The following is a 21,083-nucleotide window of genomic DNA, read 5'->3' as shown; positions in this document are numbered from 1 at the left end:
AGCCGAAATCGGACGCTTAACCGACTGAGCCACCCAGGCACCCCAAGAGCTAAGAGTTTTCTAATAGGACTTATTACATCCCAACATACTGTCAAAACGTTGCTTCTCCAATGACCTCCCTCTACAGCAATAACCTGGAGCCACCCTGGAAATGCAGTAAGGAGATGTGTTTCAATCAGGAAGGAGATGTTTTTCAATCACATCTGATGCAATGTTTCACATGGCAGAATGGGTTCACAGATAAATTCTGCTACCACCAGAGTTTTTTGTTTGCTTTTGTTTTTAATGATTTTTTTTTTCTCTACATGCTTTCAGCACTGTTGTTAAACGTTCGACATTTTGGACTCTGCTGGTTGTGGTGGTGGTGGTATTTTTTAAACCCTCACCTAAGTAATTAATCAACAAATACTTCTCATCAAGTGTTCAGCTTGTGCTATAAGTTGTAGAAGATACATAAGCCATGGAAGGTATGTTTGTTCCTCCCTCAAGAGGCTCATAATTAAAATAGTGAAAGTGGACTAATAGCATGAAGCAATAACCAGCATACAAGATGATAGATCGTGATGGCTGAGTTATCCAGTTCATCTAGTGTCAATGGTTCAGAACCTCTTCTGGGTCCAGCAGCACTTTGAAGTTCAGGTAAAGGCTAACCAGTTTCTCCCCAGAAATATGCATATAGTTTCATACACACATAATTTCATATTAATTCCAAGGGAGAGGATGATGATCCACGAACTTCCTGAAATCCATTCATGAATGCAGGAGTAGTTTATGGATCACTGCCCTAAGAACTATAGAAGTTCAGAGGAGAAGGAGCTCATTTAATTCAGAGGAATCTAAAGGGGTGTAGGGAAGGCACTGGGGTTCGAAATTTACCTTGGATGGTGGATGAGATTAAGGAGAAAGGAAAGGAAATGAATCTTTATGAGAGACATAAGTAATTTATATGTCATTTCATTTAATCTACAGAGCAATTCCGTGAAGTTACTATTTTCTCCATGTGAGAGAAATGGAGACTGGAGATGCTTAATAAATGGCCCAAGACCACTCTCATCTATTTAGTTCCTAAACTGGATTGAAAGTCATGTTTTTTATGAAAACAGATTCCAACTACTTCCACTACACACTCTATTGATGAAGAGAGATGATAAATCTTCTGTAATCTAATGAATAGGTCTTCTAGTGCACATACATAATCTAATAGAGAAGCGAGGAGGGTGAGGAATAATACAAGCACTCTTCTAGCTCTCAAGCAAAATTAAGTTAAATGAAGCCATGATTGAGAGAGGCACACTACTGTTAATATATTACCTATGAATTGAGGACATCTAGTAAACTTGGTGTGACTGTGAATTTCCTTTTCAGGTCCTTATATGGTTGGTGTAGTAGGACAGAATTATTGTTTTCAACTTTTCGCGCTGCCCCTGTAATAACATAATACTCATTTTTCAGGTGACTTGACCGTGTTTCTGAGTAGGCAGAATATACATCTCCACCCCATTGATCTTGGCCTTGGCCTTGTGAATTGACTTTGTGCTTTGACCAATGGAATGTTAATGGAAGTGTTGATGTGACAGTTTGGAACAGAAGCTTCTAGGAAGAGTGTTTTCTCTCACTCCTGGTCTTCTGCTCTCCTCCATAAGGACAACATGCCACAGAGAGTAGCTGACCCAGTAGCCTGGATTGTAGAATGAGAAGCTATATGGAGCAGACAGGGACCCAATCTGCAGCCTGGAGGCAATTCCTGCTGAGCCTGGTCAAACCAGCAATGCTGCAGCTGACTTGGAGAACTATAAGTGAGAAGTGAATATTTATTGTAGTAACTAATCAAGATTTTGTGGTTGTTAGCACAAAAAACCCTAACTTTTGATAGTTTACTCAAGCATGGCCTCAAGATTTTGAAATCAACCAAGAGTCTGAGTCTCACCAGAGAAATTCAAATAATATCAGAGAAAATTCTAGAACCAACTTCAAGTACCTGGTTGTTTCCAGTCAGGAATAACATGTATAAGACAGGATTCTTGGCCTCTTGTTTTCCCATCCTGTCAGCACAGGGCTCAGGCTCCAGGAGATAGGACTTAGCCCTTGGTGGGATAGTCATTGGTAGAAATCAACTCAGGAATTCAGTTGTGGGTTTCCCCTTCTCTTCCTTTTCTCATGGTGGAGGAGGGAAGCAATATGGCTACAAGACAGAAAAATACAGGAAAATGACAAGCTCTTAGGCAGTTCTCAAAGTTGACAACTGGACTCTGAATAACTGACAGCATGCTGTATTTTTAGAATCCACATCCACATATAGAAACACGCATACGTATTTTTGCTCCTACCAATCATTTCTGTGAGAACATTGCTTAAGTTATTGGCCACACAATCTCAATGCCGTGACAAGGTCAATTAGCATCTCTCACCGGTGATTCTCTGCTGAGAGTTGTACAGATGATGGAGGACCCATGAATAGGCAGGTGACCACCACTTCTCCTTGACACACCCCAACACCTAATTAGTGCTTTCACAATTCAGTCTGTGGCCTCAGCAATAAGACTTTAAAGATATTTTATCCTTTTGATTTGATCCTGCCTCTCAACCATGCTGTTTAAACACTAAAACTACAGACGACCATGTTCAGAGCCCTTGAGTTCTGGTGAAAAAGAAGCAGGGCAAGAGAAACACACTCACACACTATCTTTCCATTCCACCCAACCGAACACATCCCAAGGCCCTTAAGTGAAATCACCAGTGTTCAGGGCAGTCCATCAAACAGAGTCTAGACTGACACTTGTTAAATTCAGGTTTTGTAAAGCAAGCTGTTAGGACTCTGCAGTTTTGGCTCCAGGACTTTGCTGGGCTCCAGCAGTTCCAGTGTTGGAGCCCAAGCCCTGTTCCAGTGCCAAACATTTGTCCACACGCTGTTCCCATGCAGCAAAGACTCAGCTCTGTCAACATCCCTGTGACTGGAGGAAGGTACTCCTCCTCCCATCCCACATGTGGGAAGTGTCCCCTGGTAATGAAGTCATAGAGGGCTGGATGCACATGCTTAAAATGATCTGCAGTGCTGATCCTCAGGGGAGACTGGGAAATTGGTCCGCATCCCACAGTAACTGACCCCTGAGTGGGGAGAACACAATCTGCTCTCAGGGTTGTGTGGCTTTCTCATTCAGGTGTTTCTAAGCTCTGCTATTAGATCATTATAATTTACAGAATCTCTCCACATAAGGTGAATGGGTTAAAAGATCAGATGGTTTCATCAATGTAGTCTTTCTATCAATGCCGTCTCCCCAGACAATGAGAAACTTTGTTACGCGAAACCTATTCCTCAATTAGAAGTCTCCCTGTCTTAGCCAACCAGTCCCAGCTGAATAGACCTTTCTTTCCTGTCAGGTACATGATGCGTTATCTACAAGGATATCAGCATAACCATATTTTGGACTAAAGGGCTTTTTTTTACTTTTAAGAAATGAAGACTGAAAAAGTTGGGTTTAAAATGGCATTTGGCTTAAAGGCCCTTATTCAGCCTCTCCCAACAATTCAACAAAATACTTGTGTCTTTAACATAGAAAAAAAATGCTAACTCAGGCCCTCACCAAAACCGGAACTAAACAGAACTAAACAACCTCTTTTCAGAGTCTTGGATCACTCTCCATTAACAGTAAGACTGGCAAAACAGGATTAAAAGCAATTCATGATTCCCTGTGCTAAAACCACTGGAAATAGAGCTTCCTCTCCCCTCCCACCCTGAAAGCAGATGGGAGGAAGGTAAGCAGCCCCTGCCCCCTCTCAATACCCCACCCCTGGCTCAGAAATACAAGCTATGTCCTAACTGGATAACAGACGCCATCTGTCCATGTGGGGGATGCTCTCAGAGGCCTGGTGCCACCCCCTGTCCACTTTTCATCCTGGCCTGTATCTCCAGTCACAGAGGGGAACCCCAGAAAATGGACAGATGATGCGGTACCCCAAAGCAAATCACAGTAGGTGAGGTTGCTTCCCAGCAGCAGCCCAGCAGCTGCACATACTAGGAATTACAGTCTTTTAGGATTTCCATCAGGGTCAGCGTCAGGTGGTGGGAATGAGGTGTGAGGAAAAGTGAATGTAACAGGAGCACGTGAGATTTTTCAGCCTAGAGTGGGTCTGGAAGCTGTGCATGTTAACATGCTCCTCAGCTGCCCATTTGAAGAACGAGGTAAAGACAAACCCAAAACTTGGTTTTTGGAAAATGTTGTGTCTCTCCTTCTTTAAAAATAAGAGGAAAAAATACTACCATCAGGCCTATACACATGTCAAACCAAAAAAGATGGTGGGTGAAGAGGGGGGAGTCCTAGTTCCAAAGATTTACAGGATGAACCATAATTTGAAAAGGATTATAGCAACCAGAAGGAAATTTTAGAAAACCATCTCTCATCCTTAGTAAAAAGACAGAGAGAAGCTGAACACTCATTGAAAATTGGCTGAAGTGAGAAGCCAACAAATGAGAGGAAATGCGTGGCAAGTAGGTGAGACGGACACTGCTAAGAAAGTGAACAATGAACAGCAGAATTTCAATTAGTATTGGAAATAAAGAAAAAGCTGAGAGTTACCAACAATTAAAATAGGTTAAGACACTACCACTTAATAAGAGTGCAATGGCTATTTGTTGAATATGTGATAGAGAGGTCTAAAATAATGCTGACAGAGCCTCCCAGCTGCTAGGCCGTTCAGCAGGAATGACTGGCAGACAGATGAACTCTGCAGTAGCTGCTGAGTTTGCCATTCCCTCCGGTGAATGTTACATAAAGGCTCACGGCAGGGGAGGGAGAATGTAAGAAACAACTCAGTGTGTAAACAGGATGACTAGAATTGACACACAACTCTTTAAACAAGGGCCTCAGGTGCCCTGAGGCCAGGTCTGCATGTGTGTCCCCAGGTCCAGGTGGAAAGGGTGGTATGCCACGACAGAGGATTCCTTTTGCATCCAGGCGGCACGCTTTTACCCAGGAACAGACAGCAGAGCCTTGCAACAATTCTCTTAGCAAATAAGGAGGGAGGGGAATTCAAATGGCGATTCCCACTTTCGTGGTTCTAGAGGGGAAAAAACTTCTGGGATGTCAATGAACATCTGGAGAGTCAGGCAGCACAAGCAGACTGGAAGAATTTGCAGGAATAGCTGTGTTCCTGGGTGGGCAACTACACATTCCATGGTGTTAAGCATCTAAATTTAGTCGCTGGTTTCATGTTAGATATGATTTATTCTGAATTCCTTGTTATGCCTCTCCTGCAAATCAGATCATGCTACAGTACACATTAACTAGGGTTGAAATTCTTCCAAACATGTTTGGTGCTTGCTAACTTCCTCTTTATTTGAGGTTAACCAAAAGACAAGGATAAAAATCTTCAGCACCAGCCATCTAAGGAGAAATAGATGAAGTGCTAAAACAATAACACCCACTGTTAGAACTGCAACAAATATCAGTCAGACCACTGCAGGCCAGCCCCACCTCCAGCTGTGAGGCTGTCAGGCCTCATAATCTCAGCAGGGCTGGGCCGGAGCAGAGGGTCAAAGGCAGGCTTCCTGAGAGAGCCAAACCACTGACTCACCGGTTGGTCCTTTCCCCTTTCAATTGGACTCCAGCACATGCATGACCAGGAAGCCAGGGCGGTTGGGGGTGCCCTCACCCTGGTAGCTGTCCTGCCCCACAGGGAGAGGTTTCCAAGTTGGTGGGTGCATGATGGTTGCATGGGCACGAGCGTGATGAGGTGGAAAGAAGATGAAGGACTTTGGAGTTGCGCTCCTAGTCGGTTCCAGTCTGCCACGTAAGAGTTGTCTGATATAATTTCCCTGAGCCTGTTTCTTTGATTGTAAAATGAGAATATTAGTACCCTGCCAAGTTGTTGAGAGGACTAAATAAGACAAAGAAAACAAGCACTTAGGCTCATAGTTAACATCAAAACCCCTTGTAGGATGGAAAACCTGTGACAGGCAGCCTGGGGAATTGCCCAGCAAATAAATAACTAGTCAAACAGTGGTACTTAGAGAATCAGAATACTGGTTTTGGACTCTGACACACTTGACTTCAAACCCTGGCTTGTCTGATTAGTAGCTCTGTGAGCTCAGGGAAGATACTTAGGGCACTACACACATGTGCATGCACACATACACACATACACACACACAGAGCATCCTGCCTCCTCTATAAAGCAAAAATAACAATGGCACCTATTGTTGATGTAGGATTAAATGAGATCACATTTGCAAAGTGCTTTGTGTAATACCCAGTGTATAGACAGAGCTCCATAAACCAGCCATAATAATTTAAATGATTAGTAAATAATGATTGTTTTCATTTATGTACTAATATACTATATTTTTTATTGAACACATGAATATATGATAATATAATTAATATATAATATATTTTATCCCATATATAATGTTATATTATATTTATTTCCTATAAATTGCTGAAAAATGCAAGCCTACATAGTTGGTTTGGAAATAGTCTACACGTCTGATTTTGATTAACTTATTTAAGTGGTTAAAATAACTAATAAATATAGTGAGCACACAGACACATTCATTTAGTACAGTAACTGTCCAAAAATCCTTGTTTATTTTTATTATTGAACACTTACTATGTATCAGAAACAATGTTATGTACTTCGCATACATTATTTTAAATTAATTCTCACATAACCCCACTCACCAGATTGAAATTCTGGCTTGGAATTTGGGTTATTTTATTATACTAATAATTATTATTCAAATCAAAGGGAGAATGGGTCTAGATCTCAGGCCTTGACCTATTCCTTCTCCGTTCCCTCACATAAAATACATTTGCCTGGAAATATAACCCATGACGGAATAAGCTACTCGCTTACTGATAATACCAAGAGGACATGGAATGTTTTTCAGGAATCACTGACCCCGAGTCATGATTTGGTTGATGGTACCTGGCATAACACAAAACTACCATTTAAGAGAAAGGAGCTTTACATACAAAATGATGTTGTGTGACTTAGGAGGTCCATGAAAACCTGACCAGGTCACCAGATCTGCCAGGGAGAATTGTCAAAACTCACAGGGGACAGGCGAGTGGCTAAATACCCAAAGCCCTTTTCCTTACTGTCCCTAAACACCAATCAGGGACCTCTAGGTCCCTGTCATAGAAAGGCAAGAATGCCACTGAAATTCGAGTTCTCAGCAGAATCAGTGTTCAGGGGGTAAAACTAACACAATATTGCCTGTGCAGTCATCCAGTCAACCAGGGGAAAGTCTCAAACTGCAGCCAAGTGAAGTGATGAAGGGATCTCTGAAAGGCAATCCCAGAAGGCCAGATCTGATGGGTACTGGTCCAGCAAGCCCCAGACAGTACCAGCAGAGTAAGCCATGTGGGATCTGAGACTGTTTCATTTCCCAGGGCTCTATGTGAACTTTTAGGACTCTTGACCCTTTTCTAGCATGTCCCAGATTATTTATGATCCTCAATGGTATAGATAACTCAGACTTGGTGGATCAGCCAGGTATAGTATAAATTTTCTCACATCTCAGAAAAGATTTTTAACATTGCATACTGAATCAGTGTGAAAATGTTGGTGTTCTTTGGCATTTGTGATATTTTACTTGTAAGTGAATGAGCTCTTCTAGGAGTCAAAAGCACTTTCTTATTTTCTTATTTACAAGTCACATAGATCCAAATATCATGGATCGTTTAAGAGACTAAAACAAGACCTGTCGAGTGGTTAAAATAATTGATAAAAATGGTATATACTCACATGCAAACGGAATAATGCAATGATGTCCAAAAGAGATCTATTCTAGTTTTGTCGTATATATACTGCTTTAAACAAGTTCTAACAAGCATCCCCTTGATGCTAAAGAGCCTCACCTTGCTTCTCCTTAGAAGCAAGGTGAGGCTCTTCCAGCCCTGGAGCAGAAATCCAAAGATGTATTAGATTTCAGGAATAGGCAGCGGAACAAATCCTAACTACAAAATCTTCTTCTGGTATCTAGCAAAATGCATGGAAATTAATACACAAACAAAAGCAGCCAAAAAAGGAAAGGTTAGGCCATATGATATGAATGTTAAAAAAATGTCAGGCAAAGAAGGACAACAAAAGACTTCTTTGCAGCTTTCTTTCTTTCCTTCCTTCCTTTATTTATTTTCATTTTATTTTTATTTTTATTTTTTTTACTTTATTTACTTATTTTTGAGAGAGCACGAACACACAAGTGGGGGAGGGGCAGAGAGGGAAACAGAATCCCAAACAGGCTCCCTCCCCTCTTTCAGTGCAGAGCCCTGAGGAGGGACTCGAACTCACTAGCCTAACAGTGAAATCATGACCTGAGCCAAAATTAAGAGTCTGACGCTTAAGGGACTGAGCCACACAGGAGCCCCTGTCGCTTGCTTTGTAACTCCATCCTTCCAGAAATTATACTAAAGAAAGAAGGATTGTAAAATTCTGTATTTCTTGTATTTCCCAGTTTGAACAGAGGTAGAGTGTGGGAGAGAATAGGCAGCTCATGGGAAAGCCAAGGACAAGACTTAAAGAGGAGAAAGAAGCTCCTACATGTTTGAAGATCCAAATCCCAGGTGAAGGTCTGCTTGGGATCTGGGATGATCAGGGGAGCAACCCAAAGCAATGGGAGTGGGGTATATTCCTGAAGAAATAGGTCCTATTACATGGCACTTCATGGACTCTTACAACAGAGAATTCAAGTCCTCTGACAAAGATTGCATCCAGCTAATTTCTCCCTGCCCCAATGCTTCAGGCTGCAGATAAATGAACAGAAATCTATACTTATCCCTCAAACTGCAGCTGAGAGAGGAAGAAAAGTAGGCTTAGAAAAACAAAGGAGGATGGTGAGGAGTATGTACTCATAATCTCTCAATCCAAAGAGAAAACTGGTCAGAGATACCTACATTATACATTAAATATAAACAAGAAGAAAAGTGGCATGGCAACTATGCACACACTACAAGGAAAAAAAAGAAAAAGAAAGGAAGGAACATAGCAGACAAAAGACAGATGATGAACCTGGTCTCAAAGAAAATGTGCCCCCCCAAAACAGGATGATACTCCTTGGAAATGTGTTAAAATTTTTAACATTAAAAAAAAATTTTTTTAATGTTTATTTTTTAGAGAGAGAGACAGAGACAGAGAACAAGAAGGGAAGGGCAGAGAGAGAGAAGGAGATGCAGAATCTGCAGCAGGCTCCAGGCTCTGAGCTGTCAGCACAGAGCCTAATGTGGGGCTCGAACTCACAGACTGCAAGATCATGACCTGAGCCAATGTCGGATGCTCAACCAACTGAGCCACCCGGGTGCCCCAAAATTTTTAACATTTTTAAAATATCTGAATTCGATGGGGCGCCTGGGTGGCTCAGTCGGTTGAGCGTCCGACTTCAGCCCAGGTCATGATCTCGCGGTCTGGGGGTTCGAGCCCCACATCGGGCTCTGTGCTGACAGCTCAGAGCCCAAAGCCTGTTTCAGATTCTGTGTCTCCCTCTCTCTCTGACCCTCCCCTGTTCATGCTCTGTCTCTCTCTGTCTCAAAAATAAATAAACATTAAAAAAAATATCTGAGTTTGATAAAGGAAGATTGTAAAACTATAGAATGTGTTGGAAATGCATGCTGCCAAGCTAAGGAGATTAACGGACTACCTAAACAGGGGTGTAACATAAATTAATAAGAGCAAAGAAAGAAAAAAATAGATGTGGCTGAATTCATTAATTTGAAAGAAAGATTTGAAGTAATGGCAATGACTGTAGATGAGAATGACAAAGAGGTCATAGCAAATAAAGAAGATATCCTATATAGAAACAATAGATCAAGAAAAGATTCACCACTTCATATTATAAAAACAAGTAAACAAAATCAGAAAACAGTAAGTATTGACAAGGATATGGAGAAACTGAAATCATTGTGAATTGTTGGTGGGAGTGTAAAACGGTGAAGCTGGTGTGGAGAGTGGCATGGCAGTTTCTCAAAAAATTAAAAATAGAATCACCATATGATCCAGCAATTCCACTTTTGGTCTGTACCCAAAAGAAGTGAAACCAGGAACTTGAACAGATATTTGTGTAAAAGCATGTTTGTGTCAATAGCAGCATTATTCACAATAACCAAAAGGTGGAAGCAACCAGAATATTCAACAACAGAGGAATAAATAAAACAATGGCAGATATAAACAATGGAATATTTTTCAGCCTTAAAAAAGAAGGAAATTCTGACACATGACACTTACAACATAGATGAATTTTGAGAACATTATGCAAAGTGGAAGAGGCCAGTCACAATAGGACAAATACTGCATGAGTCTGCTTATATGAGGTACCTAGAGTTATCATATTCACAGAAACAGGAAGTAGAATGATAGTTGCTAGCGGTAGGTGGAGCGGGGAATAGGGAATGCGTTTAATGCATAGAGTTGCAGTTTTGCAAGATTAGAAAGTTCTAGAGATGGACAGCAGTAATGTTGGCATGACAGCATTAATGTACTTAATGCCACTGAACTGTACACTTAAAAAAATGGATACAAGGATCAATTTTATGACGTGCATATTTACCACAATTTTTAAAAATCAAAACTTAAAAAAATAGACGATCCATTACATAGATAATTTGGTGTCCTTGAAGTAGAGAATCCAACAAATCAAACAAAAAAAATATTTAAGCTGTAATAAAGGAGTTTCCATAAAATGAGAAACCTGGAAATAGAAGAGAATCTAAGAACTCTCATACATAATGATCTGTATAGAGACATGTCCAGGTTTTTAAACTGAACTTCAAAAGAATGAATAAACAAACCAGTTACTTATATGGAAACAAATATCCACCTGGCCTTGGAATGTTTTTATAGCACTGTTTAACTTACCATTCTAATTCTTTTGACATTACTGGCCAAACTCTAAGGTAAAGAAATTATGATATGAAAATATTATACCCAGTTAAGTTCGTATTCAAATAAAGAAGTGCCATAAGAAAGCATCCGCGAACTTGAAAAAACAAAATATGGCAATCATGAACTCTTTTTTAAATTGTTTTAACGTTTATTCATTTTTTTTGAGAGACAGAAACAGAGCACAAGTGGTGGAGGGGCAGAGAGAGAAAGAGAGAGAGAGAGACAGAATCTGAAGCAGGCTCCAGGCTCCACAAGCTGTCACACAGAGCCCCAGCCGATGCTTGGGAACTGTGAGATCATGACCTGAGCTAAAGTTGGAAGCTTAACCGACTGAGCCCCAGGGCACCCTAATCAGGAACTCTTCTAGAAAGAAACTACTTGAGAATAAAATCAAGGTAAATCCAGAGATGATTCAAAACAAATCATGCAGGAATAGAGAAGCCTTCGTAATAAATTGGTACTCAACACTAAACGATTTAAATACTACACTAAGACTGAACAATTGGAGTACTTGTGTTTATAGGACAGAATACAAACATATAAAATTTTTAAAAAATTAATTGCCTATTTTGATGCTGCAACAAACAGAGTCCATATCCTATGGGCTTACAATAACAATCCTTTATCTCGCTTGCATTAGGTAAGGGCCAAGACTCACCTGCGGCTCTGCTGGGTCTATCTCCACATGTTTCCTCCTTGCTGAAACCCTACAGATGGAGCAACCCCTCTTTAGCACATGCCGTTTGCACTGGGGAGGGCTACAGCAAGATGTCTCAAGCCAAAGAACACATTCACATTAAAACCTTTGGCTTAGAAGAGGCAAATGGCATGCTCCATCACAATTTATTGGCCCAAGCAGGTCACGTGGCCAAGCCAAAGTCACTGAGAGTGGATTTTAACTATCTGTGGGGTAGATGAAGAAGGACGACGAAGTGCAAAACCACGAATCGCATCTTTTCCGTCAGGAAGCCAACTGATACTTTACAAAATCAAAAGGTGTTGTTATAGACAAAACATCATGATTTAAATCTCTTCATGTTTTTCCCCCTTAATTTTCAAGGAGTTTTATATGAATTGGTACCTCATGTGGTAAAGAAACATTTACATGAAGTACAGAGATTCCTTTCATTTTGCTTCACTATCGTTTTCCCGGTATTAAATTCCAGTAAAATTAAATACAGTCCTTCTTATTTATATACAGCATATATAGTATGATCCCATTTTAATAAAATAATTTCTATCTATTCATCTTTTTTATCTGTGATTACCTACAGAGATATACCTAGAATGAGGTTCTCCACTGTCAATGTAGATTAATTATCTCTATGGGATGGTTTTTCGTTTTCTTTTTTTCTTTGTGTGTTATTTTCTTAACATAGGATTTATCACTGTTGTAAAATTGCAACAAAATGCCAATCATGAACATAATAAATATATATCTCGTCTACTACTTGGAAATTCTTTTAAAAGTCTTTAAACCTTTTTTTTAAAATATAATTTAATGCATTTCCCAGGCTCCCATAATTTCAGGAACATGTGCCAACATAATAGGGGAGGTATTTGTACCAGGGGAGTAGAAGGAACATCTGATCCTCCACTCATCTCTCCATGCTGGTTGTCCTGAAGCAGCCTATGTTCACATCTACATGGCTCACATAGTCTGGTGACTTTCTCCTCTTCTCCCACTCCACATTTGGGGCACAGGGCCGTCAGTGAGGCTGACCATGGTGTTACTTGCCTAAAATCATCAAGAAACAATTCCCTCCCTGATGTCTTGGCAGCTCCCGGGAACTGTATTCCAGAAGCAGGAAACCAGGCCAGGTGGGCCTATGGAGAATCCCCATTATGCTCTGAGAAAGACATGAAGCTAAACACAGGCAAACAATAATATGAGGGCTGAGTCCTCTCTTGCTCCCACCCCTGAGAATAGATCAGGAAACTCCAGAGCTCTGGTAGTGACATCCCTCTGTCTCTGGCCCTACCCTAATTCTTGGCAATATTTTCCTATCTAGGGACACCAGGAGGAAGGAAGTTGCTCTTTCTTGAGGCAGATATCAGTGAAGTTACCATCCGAGACTCCTGAATAATGCTCTTCCTCTCTCAGAGGCATCTAGCATCAACTGGTTAATGTGATCAGGTGTTTGGACCGCAAAGCCAGGAAAGCTTCTAGCTCCACTGCATCCCTCCTCTGAAGCTATCTGCTTGCTGAGTGGAGTGAAGGAAAGGAGGAAAAATTATCTAAAGGAAGGTTGGAGAAAACCTTCCTTTAATAACTTAAAACTACTGTTTTGCTTTATTAACACTGAATTCAAAAACTCTGTGATCTCAACCTAGAAGGTAGCTTACCTGCCAGGTTACAGACTATTATTTTTGCTTTTGGAAAGGAGATGCTCACAGTTGGTGCAGAAGAGGTTGAGAGTGAGTCTGATTTGCTGGAAGACTAACCTCTGTTTATCTCCAAAATAAACACAAACACATTTTGTCTTTGTCTCCCAACAAGCCCAGTGCTTGCAGACCAAGAGAATGCCAGGAAGTCTGAAATATCAGAGAGGGGAGTGAGGAGGATATTCAAGTAGGCCAACAACGGGATTTGTGGCTGGTGGGATACCACAGCTAGACAGACTCTCAGAGAGAAGGCAAAAGGAAGAAAAAATAACAACACAGCAAAAGAGAAAAGGGAAATGCGTTAATAAAGAGAAAAGAAATTTAAAAAGGCAATTACGGGTCTGAACTTAACTTGAGAAAATCCTTCTGGACTAATAAGGGTACATGATGCAGGATAAATCAAATAATTTCCAAGACTTTCCTAAGACTTAAAGGTATACATACATGATGTGTGTGCAGGAAGACTCATCCAATATGTATAAAATTTTGAAAACACCTTTGCTTTCCACTGGAACATTAATCATAAGACCATTTAAAATGAAGAAACATCTGCTCAAATACATGAGTGTCCAAAATCATCCATGGAGGCCTTATATGCCCCAGATGACACATCTTCCTGCTTAACTACCAGGGACATTTTCTTTACTCCTACAGGGAGTCACTGTAGCATATCACATTTCCCAAACAAGTAATCTTGCCTCTAATTCAGTAGGAATTAAAAGTAGGAAAGAGTATAAGAGAAAAAAAATCTCATAAGTAAACAAATCTTATAAATAAGTTGAAATCTAGAAACATTATCAGAGGTTCTCAGAAAACTAGTTTTATTTTTGAAACAAAAATCTTTGCTCAATTATGCCTGAGTATTTTATTAAATTGTGGCAGTGCTCCACCTCATTCCAAAGAATCTGATGCATGTGATAAGTGCAATTAAATATTTGTGACGTAAACATTGGCAACCTCCCATGCTATAGGTCTTACTCTTTTCCTCAATATTCATAGCCAGAGGGTCAAGTTTCCAAAATCACCAGCCAGTACTAGTGGAAACGAAGGATTCTGTTGTCAGAATGAACACTGTGAAAATGTACCTTACCATTGATATTAAGACTTTTCTGAACATCAATTATCAAATGGTAAGTGGCTAGATTGTGTATGAAGAGCAAAATAAGCTAAGGTTTTGGAAGCCATTGGAAGAACAATGGCATAGCAACTGTCTCCCCATTATTTCTGATCCATTTCTTACCAGCACTTCTCATAAATTCAGAGCTACACTGATAATCTATGTCAAATGGCTTTAATCTCTCGGTAATTTCCAGGCAAAAGAACTTTAGTATATCACTTAGGACTAGTGTCATCTAAGATTTACAAAGGACCAAATACTAACTTTCCTAAATAAATTTAATCTTGAACCAGGAGCTCATATATTTTATTTAGCAAATTATCACCAACATTATTGGCTACCTTTAAAAAATCTATCTCTAAAGGGGGCTCTTTTCCTTCGCAAACATTGCCTTACTGTTTTATGCTTTATATTTTCCCCCATTCTAAAGGTTAGGAGTTACTTTATTAGAAGCAGGTTTCATATAATGATCTTAGGGAATTTTAGAAAATTTGATGCCCAAAGTAAATACCCTAGGTAGAATATAAGAATGTAGTTTAATAGTTACATTGTTCCTTTTTGATGCTATGAAAATATTCCAGTTTTACTAGAGCTCCCATAAGAATATGGCCTTTGGAGTTCATCTTGACATTTATGAAAAAGTGGTACCTGTTTATAATTGTGATCACTATGGAGCAGAAAATACACTCCTCCATGATTTTGCTCTTAAATGCATTTGATTTCTAAGTTAGACTCTAGTGCTACAACTAAGGTGTTTCCCTTGCTTCCATTTTGAAGAGCTCATAGCATATGTTCTAGAATGCCAATATTTCTTAATCAACCCTAAATTGTTCACTGGTTTTATACAGTACATAAGAATGAGAGTATATTTCTTCATATGTAGCTGTCCAACCTCCTGAACACATTTCCTAATGAAATCCTCATGTTTCACTCATAGATGCTCTTTATATCTGGGTGGGGACAATCTCCCCAAAGTTCAAGTCTGAGGTCACAGGCCTCTTTTTAAACCATAGGGACTGAGGGCCTGGCAGGAGTTGGGGAAATGAACGGAGTGAGCCACAGGCATTTAGGGAGTTGGGGCTACCCTCTTGCCCCCATGATTTTCATGTTACATTTGATATTACGGGGATTCTTTTAAAGAATGAACAAAGTTAGTTCTCCATATATACATCAGCTGCTGAGAATTTGCCATGATTCTTGGTTGAGAATGAAAACATGGATCCATAATTGTGTACGATTAACAGTAAAATTGTTTTTCCCAGGGGCTGGAAAAAGGAACGCCATAATTAGGAACATTGCAGGGGTGTATAAGATGAGCATTCTACACTGGAAAGCATTAAGCAAGGGGTTTTACAGCACATGAAATTCAGCACGGTTTTTACTTTATGCTCCTTCATGGAGAAAGAAACTGTTACATCATCCCCTCTGGGGACAAATCACCCATTTGGGCAAAAAGAGCCACACCATGAATGAGGGGGCAAGGATGGCTTATCAACACAGATGTCTTTTTTTGAACTAGTTAAAGGGAAATGCTTTCTTCAATAAAAGTGTGCTTTGAGATCTAATCTTTTGTAGGGTCATTTCTTGCTTGCAACTTGTAGGACCTACAGACCACTGAATTCTCACATTATGAAAGGAACATTACCAAATGCATACTTGATTCTCCAGGAGATATGGGACACTGACTCTGAAATAAAACCAGTGAACAGAATTCCCTTCCCAGCCCATAGGCAAGAGAAAGGCTTGCTAATGATGTTGGAGCCATTTGTAGGCAGGTGTGAGCCAACTTCCCGATAGGGAAGTTCCACATCAGAGACCGCAGCATCACACCTGGAACTAATTGGCCTCCTTTTTTGGCAAATTCAAAAACTAGGCCAAAGATTAAATAGACCTTGGAGACTGTATAACCACTTCCGTTTCTAAGTGCCGTCAACCCCAGGGCAGGAAGGAGGAATGCTGGGGAGGTGGCCCAGAGAAAGGGCTGCCCCACTGGCCCTGCACCTGCACCAGAAACACACTAAACAGACTTCAGCTTTCAAAGCCCTAAATGTAAATGTTTGTGCATTATTCTAATGATTTCTTTCAGGATGGTGAGTTCCATTTTTCTGCACTCTGTACTGAAAATATTCACTTTTAAAGGTAGATGTGTACACAAATACAAAATAACACTTTTAGTAACATCACATACTCTGGAGAAGTGGGATGTAAAATATGAGACTGTTCAAGAAGATGAGTTATCTAAAAATAACCTGGAGTTCCTTCATTTTAGAAGATCATTGAATTTTCCTTTCAATTGATATAAACAAAATGAATGTGTTTGTTAAAATTACATTTGTTCATCATCTTTTTCAGCCAGCCTTTCCTCTGACCAAGTCCCCCTCTGAGGCTGAGCATACAAACATAAAAAGACCTTGTCTACAGGAACTCACAGTCTGATGGTTGAAAAAGACTAACAAGCAGACGATTAAAATGAAGTGTTATAATTACATAATTGGCAAAGGGAAACAGAGGGCCCTCTTTGAATACAGAAGGGGGATAAGGTGGGAAGAAGCAGCTGTGTGATTTGTTCATGTGTTTGGTCTGGAGTCCATGAAGACTCTCAGGACAGAAGGGCCCTTGGCACGGCATGCTCCCCGCTCCATCCTGAAGTGTTGGTTAAGCAACCAGGTGGAAGGAGTTGGGTGGCTGTGGAGAATTGTGGAGTCGGTGGGTAGAAACCCTGAGTCCAGGGGAGTAACTATTAGAGATAAGGCTGCAGAGTTCAGTGGAAGCCAGATCTCAAGAGCTTTGTACGCTGCACAAAAGAGGTTGGGCTGACCCTGGAGAAAATGAGAAGACTTTGAAGTCTTTTAATCCAGGGAGTGCCATTAGTAGCTTTGTGTGTTGGCAACACCCTCTGGCTCCAGTGGGAAGAGTGATTAGGTGGGTGAGGACCTAAAGTCAGGGAAAACAGGCAGAAGGCTGTGGCTGTAACCTGAAGAAGGATGATGTGGATCTGGACTGGGGGTGAGGGCAGAGATCTGGGGACTGCATTCAGAGACATCCAGAAGGAAGGACTAAGTGAGTGACACTGAATGTTGGGGAAAGGAAAGACAAGGGTGCATCCCAGGTTTCCAGCTTGGTTTATCTAGGGCAGTTTAAAATCTACCGCCTGAAATTACCTGTTCTCATGGGAAGAGATGTCATAAATCATTCACTCATTCCTTCCTTCATGTATCTATTCAACATACATGGACTGAGTGTGCCAGGTCCTGAGATGCTGGGGATACAGCACTGAACAAAGCTGTAAAACTCTCTGCCCTGGTGGAGATTACATCCCAGTAGAGAGAGAAAGGTAATAGACAAACATATTAAAATGTGTCAGATGGTGATATTGGCTAAGGAAAAAGCAGGGGTGGGGGGGTGGATGGCCAGATGAGGAGCTGGAGAGTGATAGAGGGATGTTAGGGTAATGCAGCGTGGTCTGACAAGATGAGCCTTGAGCAGAGACCTCCAGAAAGTGGAGAAAGAAAGGGAAAAAGTGGTCGTGGAAGAGGGAGCTGCTAGTGCAAAGGTTTGGGGGCTAAGACTGATGCTGTTAGGAACAATCCTTACCCAACACAGAGGCTGCCATCCTCCAAGTGCAGTTCCTGTAACAAGGCTTCATGGAGGCTGTATTCTGTCCCTACTCCCATCCCCCCAGTTAAATACTGCAATTCTCTCTGAAAGAAATGCTGGAGACCTGAGAGCAAAAACATCTTGTGCTTATTGGACTAGGGAACTCTCAAGTTGTGGGAAACAGCAGGTTTGTTACCATCTGGGAGTGAACAATGAAGGAGACTCTACATTTACTCCTGCAAGCAACCGTGGCATGGGAAAGACAGGATCAAATGTGTGCGTGGACTAAGAGAGGTCTCCCCGAGCACGAGCACGGAGAACCCATGCCAGCAGACCCTACCATCATCATTTCAGAGCAAAGAGAGGTTACAGCAATCCCAGACAAGGAGCGCCCTCCCTGAAACCCACTTTCAATCAAAGAGCTAAAGAGGCATGTGTCTAAGCACCAGTTTCTAGGACAGCAAAGAAGAAATTCTAAAGGGCTGGAAGACAGGTGCAAAGGGCATGTCTGGTGGTCTCTAAGTCCTTGGAGGAGGATGCAAGTAGTGAATAGAGCCACAGGTGGAACCCGTGCAACAGCAGCCTCAGAAGCATGTCCAGAGGTGGAGAAGCTCACTAGAGAGGCTAAGAAATGGTCAGAGAAGTAGAAGGAAACCCAGGGGAGCCTGGGCCAGGGGACGTGAGAGCTTTAAGACACCCCAAGTCAAGGAGAGCAAATCCTGCTGGGGAATCAAGGGAGCTGAGGCTGATACATCCCCACTGCATCCAAAAGCCAAAATGGAAGGCTTTGGGAGTAACAGATGATGAGTATGTTTCTCTCTCAAAAATGTCATGGAGGAGAGATAGAAATGGACATACAATTAGGCAGGAATTTTGTGGAGTTTTGTTCATACGTTTGTTTTGATGGGGATGTTAAAAGATAAACTGAAGTATATTAAAAATTTTAAGAGTTTATTTGAGCAAAAATCTACTCAAATTGGGCAGTGACAAGACAGAAGTGGGTAGGAGGACTCTACTGGCAAGAGCTAGATGCAAGACTTTAATTTTTTTGTTTTATTTTTTATTTTTTAGTGTTCTTATTTATTTTTGAGACAGAGAGAGACAGAGCATGAGCAGGGGAGGGGCAGAGAGAGAGGGATCGGAAGCAGTATCCAGGCCCTGAGCTGTCAGCACAGAGCCCGACGCGGGGCTCGAACTCACAGACTGTGAGTGAGATCATGACCTGAGCCGAGGTCAAATGATCAACCGACTGAGCCACCCAGGCGCCCCTAGAGGCAAGACTTTTATAGAGAAGACACGGAAGCCAAGCAAGGAAGTTATTTGGTTGGCTATCGCTTAAACAAGTGCCTTATTGGGAAAGACTTCTTGGCTGTTTGTGAGTAGTTGTCTTTAGGTTTTGATTTCTTAATCTTAAGGCATTACAGGCTTAGGTTTGGTTTGCTGATGTAAGATGCTAAAACATTAGAAGCACTTCAGTCTAATGGCCTCTTTGTTTCATTAATGTAACAGGGAAAACATAAAGATGGTTAAATGTTGAGAATACGGAGTCAGTAAAAAGGGAGACATTGCCAATCTAGGAAGAGAATGAGAAGCAAGGCCAGACTGGGACTAGAGTTCTGACAACAGGGAAAGAGAACCAGGTGTGAGTGTGCAGATGTAGGGCCGGAAGCTGCATTGTCAAATAATGATTTATCTTTTAAATGTCTGTTTTATTTCTCTTCCTCTACCTGCCTATAGATGGCTTTCTATACCCATAGTCCTCAGTGGAAAAAAAACCCTCAGCTTTCAGTTTCAAAACAGAGTTCCTCAAGTTCCTGGTAAGGCATGTCTGAAAGCTGAGTGTTTTTGATTTGTAAGAGCTGGGGATTGTTGAAAGAAAAAAAGCCAGGGCTGGAAGATGCAAGGCAGGCCTGGCAGACGAGAGCATAGGCCTGTAAAATCAGCCAGAGGGTGGCAGGAGGAAGCCATGGAAAGGGGGAAGAATATGACGTCAAAGTGAATTTTCCCATCACCCAGGAAGGAGGTAAAAATCCCTTCTTGGCTGAGAGGAAATCTTAAAGACATTAAGAGAGGAGAGCCCAAAGGTGGGCGTGCTCTGTGCCTCAGCCCTCAGAGTCAAAACCAGCAGGTGGGTAGAGACAGGACAGAAACACCCAGATAGGCTTAGGGAACTGCAGCACTTCACAGGATGCCTCAGTCACATGGGACATCCAGAGTAGAGAAAATGTGGCAACAACAATGGCATATTAAGCAGGAAGGGCCTGAAATAGCTCCCCTCCTCCCACCCCATAAGTCTCCCTGGCCTCCAGTAGACATTTAATGCACCTAACAAATTTTTATATATTTTTTAAATGTTTTCTTAAGTAAACTCTAACCCTAGCATGGGGCTCAAACTTACAACCCTGAAATCAAGAGTCACATGCTCTACTGACTGAGCCAGCCAGGTAGCCCTCAAACGTGTGTATTTTTGAGCACACTACACAGCCATAACTAGGCGGCAGGGAGGTCAGCCCATCTTTGACACTCAGGGCCAGGACAATGGCACAACAGCCATCTTGGATATCGTTGGTTGGTCTGCCAGAGGAAAGAGTATTCTGGAGGCTCTTGCCCAGGTAATTAAATGTTTACCTTGACTCACCTCATTTTTGCTAGTTGGTCAAATGAACCACATGGCTCCAGATACCCATGGGTGGGGGTGGGGGGGCCGGAAAGTATAATTGAGAGATATTTGGTAAGCAGTACTAATGATTGCCACATCTTCCTTGGTAAAAGGGAGCATTGTACCAGCCAGAACACTGGGTGGCTCGGGGTGCAGAGGCAGTCATGAGAAGCTGATGAAGGAAAAGGTGCGTCTCAGGGTGGACAATGTTACTGAGCAGAGGTGGAGCTGAGCAGGGGTGGGTGGAGTCCAGGAGGAGAACCACACACTACACCAGCCACAGATGCTTCAGCAGAGGGTGCAGAAAGCACAGGGGCCAGAGCCATGGCCTGGGGGCGTGGGAAGGCAGAGTAATGGTCAGTAAAGAATGAAGGACAGCACATGGACAGCTGCATGTATTTCCCCTGGCCCAGGAAAGCTACCAGTTCTTTAAATTGAATTGAGAGAGTT

The 21,083-nt window shown here is 41.6% G+C and overlaps 1 protein-coding gene across 2 annotated transcripts in view; it reads right to left on the bottom strand.

Annotated features, from left to right (window-relative positions):
• SH3GL2 (SH3 domain containing GRB2 like 2, endophilin A1) overlaps nt 1-21,083 on the bottom strand; it is a 323,593-nt gene that overhangs the window by 25,218 nt on the left and 277,292 nt on the right. For both annotated transcript variants that reach the window (XR_006196039.1, XR_006196040.1), the window contains exon 9: nt 1,979-2,182. The gene's annotated coding sequence lies outside the window, so the exon portion shown is untranslated. The remainder of the gene's footprint in view (nt 1-1,978; nt 2,183-21,083) is intronic.

Source organism: Panthera leo, chromosome D4 (genome assembly GCF_018350215.1).
Source record: "Panthera leo isolate Ple1 chromosome D4, P.leo_Ple1_pat1.1, whole genome shotgun sequence".
Lineage (NCBI taxonomy): Eukaryota > Metazoa > Chordata > Mammalia > Carnivora > Felidae > Panthera > Panthera leo.
This window is presented reverse-complemented; position numbering and strand designations above follow the sequence as displayed.